We start from the raw sequence: 10,937 nt of genomic DNA, 5'->3' as shown, positions 1-10,937 counted from the left end.
CCCCTGCCTCTTTCCATCTGTCTCTTTCTCTCTTTCTCTTTCTCTCTTTCTCTTTCTCTCTTTCTCTCTGCCTCTTTCTCTCTGCCTCTTTCTCTCTGCCTCTTTCTCTCTGCCTCTTTCTCTCTGTCTCTTTCTCTTTCTCTCTGCCTCTTTCTCTCTGCCTCTTTCTCTCTGCCTCTTTCTTTCTGTCTCTTTCTCTGCCTCTTTCTTTCTCTTTCTCTCTGACTCTTTCTCTCTGACTCTTTCTCTCTGACTCTTTCTCTCTGCCTCTTTCTCTCTTTCTTTATCTCTCTGCCTCTTTCTCCCGGCCTCTTTCTCTCTGCCTCTTTCTCTCTGCCTCTTTCTCTCTGCCTCTTTCTCTCTGCCTCTTTCTCTCTGCCTCTTTCTCTCTGCCTCTTTCTCTCTGCCTCTTTCTCTCTGCCTCTTTCTCTCTGCCTCTTTCTCTCTGCCTCTTTCTCTCTGCCTCTTTCTCTCTGCCTCTTTCTCTCTGTCTCTTTCTCTCTGCCTCTTTCTGTCTGCCTCTTTCCGACTGCCTCTTTCCGACTGCCTCTTTCCGACTGCCTCTTTCCGACTGCCTCTTTCCGACTGCCTCTTTCCGTCTGCCTCTTTCTCTCTTTCTCCCTGCCTCTTTCTCCCTGCCTCTTTCCCCCTGCCTCTTTCCGTCTGCCTCTTTCTCTCTTTCTCTCTGCCTCTTTCTCTCTGCCTCTGTCTCTCTGCCTCTGTCTCTCTGCCTCTGTCTCTCTGCCTCTGTCTCTCTGCCTCTTTCTCTCTGCCTCTTTCTCTCTGACTCTTTCTCTCTTTCTCTCTGCCTCTTTCCCTCTTTCTCTCTGCCTCTTTCTCTCTGCCTCTTTCTCTCTGCCTCTTTCTCTCTGCCTCTGTCTCTCTGCCTCTTTCTCTCTGTCTCTCTGCCTCTTTCTCTCTGTCTCTCTGCCTCTTTCTCTCTGTCTCTCTGCCTCTTTCTCTCTGTCTCTCTGCCTCTTTCTCTCTGTCTCTCTGCCTCTTTCTCTCTGCCTCTGTCTCTCTGCCTCTGTCTCTCTGCCTCTTTCTCTCTGCCTCTTTCTCTCTGCCTCTTTCTCTCTGCCTCTTTCTCTCTGCCTCTTTCTCTCTGCCTCTTTCTCTCTGCCTCTTTCTCTCTGCCTCTTTCTCTCTGTCTCTTTCTCTCTGTCTCTTTCTCTTTCTCTCTGTCTTTTTCTCTCTGACTCTTTCTCTCTGACTCTTTCTCTCTGCCTCTTTCTCACTGCCTCTGTCTCTTTCTCTTTCTCTCTGCCTCTTTCTCTCTGCCTCTTTCTTTCTGTCTCTTTCTCTCTGCCTCTTTCTTTCTCTTTCTCTCTGACTCTTTCTCTCTTTCTTTATCGCTCTGTCTCTATCTCTCTGCCTCTTTCTCACTGCCTCTTTCTCTCTGTCACTTTCTCTTTCTCTCTGTCTTTTTCTCTCTGCCTCTTTCTCTCTGCCTCTTTCTCTCTGTCACTTTCTCCCGGCCTCTTTCTCTCTGCCTCTTTCTCTCTGCCTCTTTCTCTCTGCCTCTTTCTCTCTGCCTCTTTCTCTCTGCCTCTTTCTCTCTGCCTCTTTCTCCCTGCCTCTTTCTCCCTGCCTCTTTCCCCCTGCCTCTTTCCCCCTGCCTCTTTCCCCCTGCCTCTTTCCGTCTGTCTCTTTCTCTCTGTCTCTCTGACTCTTTCTCTCTTTCTCTCTGACTCTTTCTCTCTGACTCTTTCTCTTCCTTTTCTCTCTGCCTCTTTCTCTCTGTCTCTCTGTCTCTTTCTCTTTCTCTCTGCCTCTTTCTCTCTGCCTCTTTCTTTCTGTCTCTTTCTCTCTGCCTCTTTCTTTCTCTTTCTCTCTGACTCTTTCTCTCTTTCTCTCTGACTCTTTCTCTCTGACTCTTTCTCTCTGCCTCTTTCTCTCTGCCTCTGTCTCTTCCTTTTCTCTCTGCCTCTTTCTCTCTGTCTCTCTGTCTCTTTCTCTTTCTCTCTGCCTCTTTCTGTCTGCCTCTTTCTGTCTGCCTCTTTCCGTCTGCCTCTTTCCGTCTGCCTCTTTTCGTCTGCCTCTTTCTCTCTGTCTCTTTCTCCCTGCCTCTTTCCCCCTGCCTCTTTCCGTCTGCCTCTTTCTCTCTTTCTCTCTGCCTCTTTCTTTCTGCCTCTGTCTCTCTGCCTCTGTCTCTCTGCCTCTGTCTCTCTGCCTCTGTCTCTCTGCCTCTGTCTCTCTGCCTCTGTCTCTCTGCCTCTGTCTCTCTGCCTCTTTCTCTCTGCCTCTTTCTCTCTGTCTCTCTGACTCTTTCTCTCTTTCTCTCTGCCTCTTTCCCTCTTTCTCTCTGCCTCTTTCTCTCTGCCTCTTTCTCTCTGCCTCTTTCTCTCTGCCTCTTTCTCTCTGCCTCTTTCTCTCTGCCTCTTTCTCTCTGTCTCTCTGCCTCTTTCTCTCTGCCTCTTTCTCTGCCTCTTTCTCTCTGTCTCTTTCTCTTTCTCTCTGTCTTTTTCTCTCTGACTCTTTCTCTCTGCCTCTTTCTCTCTGTCACTTTCTCTATCTCTCTGCCTCTCTGTCTCTTTCGCTCTGTCTCTTTCTCTATCTCTGTCTCTTTCTCTCTGTCTCTTTCTCTCTGTCTCTTTCTCTCTGTCTCTTTCTCTCTGCCTCTTTCTCTCTGCCTCTTTCTCTCTCTTTCTCTCTGCCTCTTTCTCTCTGTCTCTTTCTCTATCTCTCTGTCTCTTTCTCTCTGTCTCTTTCTCTCTGCCTCTTTCTCTCTGACTCTTTCTCTCTGCCTCTTTCTCACTGCCTCTTTCTCTCTGTCTCTTTCTCTCTGCCTCTTTCTCTCTGCCTCTTTCTCTCTGCCTCTTTCTCTCTGCCTCTTTCTCTCTGTCTCTTTCTCTCTGTCTCTTTCTCTCTGTCTCTTTCTCTTTCTCTCTGTCTCTTTCTCTCTGTCTCTTTCTCTTTCTCTCTGTCTTTTTCTCTCTGACTCTTTCTCTCTGACTCTTTCTCTCTGCCTCTTTCTCACTGCCTCTGTCTCTTTCTCTCTGCCTCTTTCTCTCTGCCTCTTTCTTTCTGTCTCTTTCTCTCTGCCTCTTTCTTTCTCTTTCTCTCTGACTCTTTCTCTCTGACTCTTTCTCTCTGCCTCTTTCTCTCTGCCTCTTTCTCTCTTTCTTTATCGCTCTGTCTCTATCTCTCTGCCTCTTTCTCACTGCCTCTTTCTCTCTGTCTCTTTCTCTCTGTCTCTATCTCTCTGCCTCTTTCTCTCTGCCTCTTTCTCTCTGCCTCTTTCTCTCTGTCTCTTTCTCTCTGTCTCTATCTCTCTGCCTCTTTCTCTCTGCCTCTTTCTCTCTGCCTCTTTCTCTCTGCCTCTTTCTCTCTGCCTCTTTCTCTCTGCCTCTTTCTCTCTCTTTCTCTCTGCCTCTTTCTCTCTGCCTCTTTCTCTCTCTCTTTCTCTCTGTCTCTTTCTCTCTGTCTCTTTCTCTTTCTCTCTGTCTTTTTCTCTCTGACTCTTTCTCTCTGCCTCTTTCTCACTGCCTCTGTCTCTTTCTCTTTCTCTCTGCCTCTTTCTCTCTGCCTCTTTCTTTCTGTCTCTTTCTCTCTGCCTCTTTCTTTCTCTTTCTCTCTGACTCTTTCTCTCTGACTCTTTCTCTCTGCCTCTTTCTCTCTGCCTCTTTCTCTCTTTCTTTATCGCTCTGTCTCTATCTCTCTGCCTCTTTCTCACTGCCTCTTTCTCTCTGTCTCTTTCTCTCTGTCTCTATCTCTCTGCCTCTTTCTCTCTGCCTCTTTCTCTCTGTCACTTTCTCTATCTCTCTGCCTCTCTGTCTCTTTCGCTCTGTCTCTTTCTCTATCTCTGTCTCTTTCTCTCTGTCTCTTTCTCTCTGTCTCTTTCTCTCTGTCTCTTTCTCTCTGCCTCTTTCTCTCTGCCTCTTTCTCTCTCTTTCTCTCTGCCTCTTTCTCTCTGTCTCTTTCTCTATCTCTCTGTCTCTTTCTCTCTGTCTCTTTCTCTCTGCCTCTTTCTCTCTGACTCTTTCTCTCTGCCTCTTTCTCACTGCCTCTTTCTCTCTGTCTCTTTCTCTCTGCCTCTTTCTCTCTGCCTCTTTCTCTCTGCCTCTTTCTCTCTGCCTCTTTCTCTCTGCCTCTTTCTCTCTGCCTCTTTCTCTCTGCCTCTTTCTCTCTGCCTCTTTCTCTCTGCCTCTTTCTCTCTGCCTCTTTCTCTCTGCCTCTTTCTCTCTGCCTCTTTCTCTCTGTCTCTTTCTCTCTGTCTCTTTCTCTTTCTCTCTGTCTCTTTCTCTCTGTCTCTTTCTCTTTCTCTCTGTCTTTTTCTCTCTGACTCTTTCTCTCTGACTCTTTCTCTCTGCCTCTTTCTCACTGCCTCTGTCTCTTTCTCTTTCTCTCTGCCTCTTTCTTTCTGTCTCTTTCTCTCTGCCTCTTTCTTTCTCTTTCTCTCTGACTCTTTCTCTCTGACTCTTTCTCTCTGCCTCTTTCTCTCTGCCTCTTTCTCTCTTTCTTTATCGCTCTGTCTCTATCTCTCTGCCTCTTTCTCACTGCCTCTTTCTCTCTGTCTCTTTCTCTCTGTCTCTATCTCTCTGCCTCTTTCTCTCTGCCTCTTTCTCTCTGTCACTTTCTCCCGGCCTCTTTCTCTCTGCCTCTTTCTCTCTGCCTCTTTCTCTCTGCCTCTTTCTCCCTGCCTCTTTCTCCCTGCCTCTTTCCCCCTGCCTCTTTCCGTCTGTCTCTTTCTCTCTGTCTCTCTGACTCTTTCTCTCTTTCTCTCTGACTCTTTCTCTCTGACTCTTTCTCTCTGACTCTTTCTCTGCCTCTTTCTCTCTGCCTCTTTCTCTCTGTCTCTTTCTCTCTGTCTCTCTGTCTCTTTCTCTTTCTCTCTGTCTCTTTCTCTCTGCCTCTTTCTCTGCCTCTTTCTCTCTGCCTCTTTCTCTCTTTCTCTCTGTCTCTTTCTCTTTCTCTCTGTCTCTTTCTCTCTGCCTCTTTCTCTCTGTCTCTTTCTCTTTCTCTCTGTCTTTTTCTCTCTGACTCTTTCTCTCTGACTCTTTCTCTCTGCCTCTTTCTCACTGCCTCTGTCTCTTTCTCTCTGTCTGTTTCTCTTTCTCTCTGCCTCTTTCTCTCTGCCTCTTTCTCTCTGCCTCTTTCTTTCTGTCTCTTTCTCTCTGCCTCTTTCTTTCTCTTTCTCTCTGCCTCTTTCTCTCTGCCTCTTTCTCCCTGCCTCTTTCTCCCTGCCTCTTTCCCCCTGCCTCTTTCCGTCTGCCTCTTTCCCTCTGTCTCTTTCTCTCTGTCTCTCTGACTCTTTCTCTCTTTCTCTCTGCCTCTTTCTCTCTGCCTCTTTCTCACTGCCTCTGCCTCTTTCTCTCTGCCTCTTTCTCTCTGCCTCTTTCTTTCTGTCTCTTTCTCTCTGCCTCTTTCTTTCTCTTTCTCTCTGACTCTTTCTTTCTCTTTCTCTCTGACTCTTTCTCTCTGCCTCTTTCTCTCTGCCTCTTTCTCTCTTTCTTTATCGCTCTGTCTCTATCTCTCTGCCTCTTTCTCACTGCCTCTTTCTCTCTGTCACTTTCTCTTTCTCTCTGCCTCTTTCTCTCTGCCTCTTTCTCTCTGCCTCTTTCTCTCTGCCTCTTTCTCTCTGTCACTTTCTCCCGGCCTCTTTCTCTCTGCCTCTTTCTCTCTGCCTCTTTCTCTCTGCCTCTTTCTCTCTGCCTCTTTCTCCCTGCCTCTTTCTCCCTGCCTCTTTCCCCCTGCCTCTTTCCGTCTGTCTCTTTCTCTCTTTCTCTTTCTCTCTTTCTCTCTGCCTCTTTCTCTCTGCCTCTTTCTCTCTGCCTCTTTCTCTCTGCCTCTTTCTCTCTGTCTCTCTGTCTCTTTCTCTTTCTCTCTGTCTCTTTCTCTGCCTCTTTCTTTCTCTTTCTCTCTGACTCTTTCTCTCTGACTCTTTCTCTCTGACTCTTTCTCTCTGCCTCTTTCTCTCTTTCTTTATCTCTCTGCCTCTTTCTCCCGGCCTCTTTCTCTCTGCCTCTTTCTCTCTGCCTCTTTCTCTCTGCCTCTTTCTCTCTGCCTCTTTCTCTCTGCCTCTTTCTCTCTGCCTCTTTCTCTCTGCCTCTTTCTCTCTGCCTCTTTCTCTCTGCCTCTTTCTCTCTGCCTCTTTCTCTCTGCCTCTTTCTCTCTGCCTCTTTCTCTCTGCCTCTTTCTCTCTGCCTCTTTCTCTCTGCCTCTTTCCGACTGCCTCTTTCTCTCTGCCTCTTTCTCTCTGCCTCTTTCTCCCTGCCTCTTTCTCCCTGCCTCTTTCTCCCTGCCTCTTTCCGTCTGCCTCTTTCCGTCTGCCTCTTTCTCTCTTTCTCTCTGCCTCTTTCTCTCTGCCTCTGTCTCTCTGCCTCTGTCTCTCTGCCTCTGTCTCTCTGCCTCTTTCTCTCTGCCTCTGTCTCTCTGCCTCTGTCTCTCTGCCTCTTTCTCTCTGCCTCTTTCTCTCTGTCTCTCTGACTCTTTCTCTCTTTCTCTCTGCCTCTTTCCCTCTTTCTCTCTGCCTCTTTCTCTCTGTCTCTCTGCCTCTTTCTCTCTGTCTCTCTGCCTCTTTCTCTCTGTCTCTCTGCCTCTGTCTCTCTGCCTCTGTCTCTCTGCCTCTTTCTCTCTGCCTCTGTCTCTCTGCCTCTGTCTCTCTGCCTCTTTCTCTCTTTCTCTCTGCCTCTTTCCCTCTTTCTCTCTGCCTCTTTCTCTCTGCCTCTTTCTCTCTGCCTCTGTCTCTCTGCCTCTTTCTCTCTGTCTCTCTGCCTCTTTCTCTCTGTCTCTCTGCCTCTTTCTCTCTGTCTCTCTGCCTCTTTCTCTCTGTCTCTCTGCCTCTTTCTCTCTGTCTCTCTGCCTCTTTCTCTCTGTCTCTCTGCCTCTTTCTCTCTGTCTCTCTGCCTCTTTCTCTCTGCCTCTTTCTCTCTGCCTCTTTCTCTCTGCCTCTTTCTCTCTGCCTCTTTCTCTCTGCCTCTTTCTCCCTGCCTCTTTCTCCCTGCCTCTTTCCCCCTGCCTCTTTCCATCTGTCTCTTTCTCTCTTTCTCTTTCTCTCTTTCTCTCTGCCTCTTTCTCTCTGCCTCTTTCTCTCTGCCTCTTTCTCTCTGCCTCTTTCTCTCTGCCTCTTTCTCTCTGCCTCTTTCTCTCTGCCTCTTTCTTTCTGTCTCTTTCTCTGCCTCTTTCTTTCTCTTTCTCTCTGACTCTTTCTCTCTGACTCTTTCTCTCTGACTCTTTCTCTCTGCCTCTTTCTCTCTGCCTCTTTCTCCCGGCCTCTTTCTCTCTGCCTCTTTCTCTCTGCCTCTTTCTCTCTGCCTCTTTCTCTCTGCCTCTTTCTCTCTGCCTCTTTCTCTCTGCCTCTTTCTCTCTGCCTCTTTCTCTCTGCCTCTTTCTCCCGGCCTCTTTCTCTCTGCCTCTTTCTCTCTGCCTCTTTCTCTCTGCCTCTTTCTCTCTGTCTCTTTCTCTCTGCCTCTTTCTGTCTGCCTCTTTCCGACTGCCTCTTTCCGACTGCCTCTTTCCGACTGCCTCTTTCCGACTGCCTCTTTCTCTCTGCCTCTTTCTCCCTGCCTCTTTCTCCCTGCCTCTTTCCCCCTGCCTCTTTCCGTCTGCCTCTTTCTCTCTTTCTCTCTGCCTCTTTCTCTCTGCCTCTGTCTCTCTGCCTCTGTCTCTCTGCCTCTTTCTCTCTGCCTCTTTCTCTCTGCCTCTTTCTCTCTGTCTCTCTGACTCTTTCTCTCTTTCTCTCTGCCTCTTTCCCTCTTTCTCTCTGCCTCTTTCTCTCTGCCTCTTTCTCTCTGCCTCTGTCTCTCTGCCTCTTTCTCTCTGTCTCTCTGCCTCTTTCTCTCTGTCTCTCTGCCTCTTTCTCTCTGTCTCTCTGCCTCTTTCTCTCTGTCTCTCTGCCTCTTTCTCTCTGTCTCTCTGCCTCTTTCTCTCTGTCTCTCTGCCTCTTTCTCTCTGTCTCTCTGCCTCTTTCTCTCTGTCTCTCTGCCTCTTTCTCTCTGCCTCTTTCTCTCTGCCTCTTTCTCTCTGCCTCTTTCTCTCTGCCTCTTTCTCTCTGCCTCTTTCTCTCTGCCTCTTTCTCTCTGCCTCTTTCTCTCTGCCTCTTTCTCTCTGCCTCTTTCTCTCTGCCTCTTTCTCTCTGTCTCTTTCTCTTTCTCTCTGTCTCTTTCTCTCTGTCTCTTTCTCTTTCTCTCTGTCTTTTTCTCTCTGACTCTTTCTCTCTGACTCTTTCTCTCTGCCTCTTTCTCACTGCCTCTGTCTCTTTCTCTTTCTCTCTGCCTCTTTCTCTCTGCCTCTTTCTTTCTGTCTCTTTCTCTCTGCCTCTTTCTTTCTCTTTCTCTCTGACTCTTTCTCTCTGCCTCTTTCTCTCTGCCTCTTTCTCTCTTTCTTTATCGCTCTGTCTCTATCTCTCTGCCTCTTTCTCACTGCCTCTTTCTCTCTGTCACTTTCTCTTTCTCTCTGTCTTTTTCTCTCTGCCTCTTTCTCTCTGCCTCTTTCTCTCTGTCACTTTCTCCCGGCCTCTTTCTCTCTGCCTCTTTCTCTCTGCCTCTTTCTCTCTGCCTCTTTCTCTCTGCCTCTTTCTCTCTGCCTCTTTCTCTCTGCCTCTTTCTCTCTGCCTCTTTCGCTCTGCCTCTTTCTCCCTGCCTCTTTCTCCCTGCCTCTTTCCCCCTGCCTCTTTCCGTCTGTCTCTTTCTCTCTGTCTCTCTGACTCTTTCTCTCTTTCTCTCTGACTCTTTCTCTCTGACTCTTTCTCTTCCTTTTCTCTCTGCCTCTTTCTCTCTGTCTCTCTGTCTCTTTCTCTTTCTCTCTGCCTCTTTCTCTCTGCCTCTTTCTGTCTGCCTCTTTCTGTCTGCCTCTTTCTGTCTGCCTCTTTCTGTCTGCCTCTTTCCGTCTGCCTCTTTTCGTCTGCCTCTTTCTCTCTGTCTCTTTCTCCCTGTCTCTTTCTCCCTGCCTCTTTCCCCCTGCCTCTTTCCGTCTGCCTCTTTCTCTCTTTCTCTCTGCCTCTTTCTCTCTGCCTCTTTCTCTCTGCCTCTTTCTCTCTGCCTCTGTCTCTCTGCCTCTGTCTCTCTGCCTCTGCCTCTCTGCCTCTGTCTCTCTGCCTCTGTCTCTCTGCCTCTGTCTCTCTGTCTCTCTGACTCTTTCTCTCTTTCTCTCTGCCTCTTTCCCTCTTTCCCTCTGCCTCTTTCTCTCTGCCTCTTTCTCTCTGCCTCTGTCTCTTTCTCTCTGCCTCTTTCTCTCTGCCTCTTTCTCTCTGCCTCTTTCTCTCTGTCTCTCTGTCTCTTTCTCTCTGCCTCTTTCTCTGCCTCTTTCTCTCTGTCTCTTTCTCTTTCTCTCTGTCTTTTTCTCTCTGACTCTTTCTCTCTGCCTCTTTCTCTCTGTCACTTTCTCTATCTCTCTGCCTCTCTGTCTCTTTCGCTCTGTCTCTTTCTCTCTGTCTCTTTCTCTCTGTCTCTTTCTCTCTGTCTCTTTCTCTCTGTCTCTTTCTCTCTGTCTCTTTCTCTCTGCCTCTTTCTCTCTGTCTCTTTCTCTCTGTCTCTTTCTCTCTGCCTCTTTCTCTCTGCCTCTTTCTCTCTCTTTCTGTCTCTCTCTCTCTTTCTCTCTGTCTCTTTCTCTCTGTCTCTTTCTCTCTGCCTCTTTCTCTCTGACTCTTTCTCTCTGCCTCTTTCTCTCTGCCTCTTTCTCTCTGACTCTTTCTCTCTGACTCTTTCTCTCTGCCTCTTTCTCACTGCCTCTTTCTCTCTGTCTCTTTCTCTCTGCCTCTTTCTCTCTGTCTCTTTCTCTATCTCTCTGTCTCTTTCTCTCTGTCTCTTTCTCTCTGCCTCTTTCTCTCTGACTCTTTCTCACTGCCTCTTTCTCTCTGTCTCTTTCTCTCTGCCTCTTTCTCTCTGACTCTTTCTCTCTGCCTCTTTCTCACTGCCTCTTTCTCTCTGCCTCTTTCTCTCTGTCTCTTTCTCTCTGCCTCTTTCTCTCTGCCTCTTTCTCTCTGCCTCTTTCTCTCTGCCTCTTTCTCTCTGCCTCTTTCTCTCTGCCTCTTTCTCTCTGCCTCTTTCTCTCTGACTCTTTCTCTCTGACTCTTTCTCTCTGCCTCTTTCTCTCTGCCTCTTTCTCTCTGCCTCTTTCTCTCTGCCTCTTTCTCTCTGCCTCTTTCTCTCTGCCTCTTTCTCTCTGACTCTTTCTCTCTGCCTCTTTCTCACTGCCTCTTTCTCTCTGTCTCTTTCTCTCTGTCTCTTTCTCTCTGCCTCTTTCTCTCTGTCTCTTTCTCTCTGTCTCTTTCTCTCTGTCTCTTTCTCTCTGTCTCTTTCTCTCTGTCTCTTTCTCTCTGTCTCTTTCTCTCTGCCTCTTTCTCACTGCCTCTTTCTCTCTGTCTCTTTCTCTCTGTCTCTTTCTCTCTGCCTCTTTCTCTCTGTCTCTTTCTCTCTGTCTCTTTCTCTCTGTCTCTTTCTCTCTGCCTCTTTCTCTCTGCCTCTTTCTCTCTCTTTCTCTCTGCCTCTTTCTCTCTGTCTCTTTCTCTGTCTCTTTCTCTCTGTCTCTTTCTCTCTGCCTCTTTCTCTCTCTTTCTCTCTGCCTCTTTCTCTCTGACTCTTTCTCTCTGTCTCTTTCTCTCTGTCTCTTTCTCTCTGCCTCTTTCTCTCTGCCTCTTTCTCTCTGACTCTTTCTCTCTGTCTCTTTCTCTCTGTCTCTTTCTCTCTGCCTCTTTCTCACTGCCTCTTTCTCTCTGTCTCTTTCTCTCTGCCTCTTTCTCTCTGCCTCTTTCTCACTGCCTCTTTCTCTCTGTCTCTTTCTCTCTGCCTCTTTCTCTCTGACTCTTTCTCTCTGCCTCTTTCTCACTGCCTCTTTCTCTCTGCCTCTTTCTCTCTGCCTCTTTCTCTCTGCCTCTTTCTCTCTGCCTCTTTCTCTCTGCCTCTTTCTCTCTGCCTCTTTCTCTCTGTCTCTTTCTCTCTGCCTCTTTCTCTCTGCCTCTTTCTCTCTGCCTCTTTCTTTCTGTCTCTTTCTCTCTG

Source organism: Oncorhynchus clarkii, chromosome 17 (genome assembly GCF_045791955.1).
Source record: "Oncorhynchus clarkii lewisi isolate Uvic-CL-2024 chromosome 17, UVic_Ocla_1.0, whole genome shotgun sequence".
Lineage (NCBI taxonomy): Eukaryota > Metazoa > Chordata > Actinopteri > Salmoniformes > Salmonidae > Oncorhynchus > Oncorhynchus clarkii.
The sequence above is the reverse complement of the archived record's forward strand: the minus strand, read 5'-3'. Positions refer to the sequence as shown.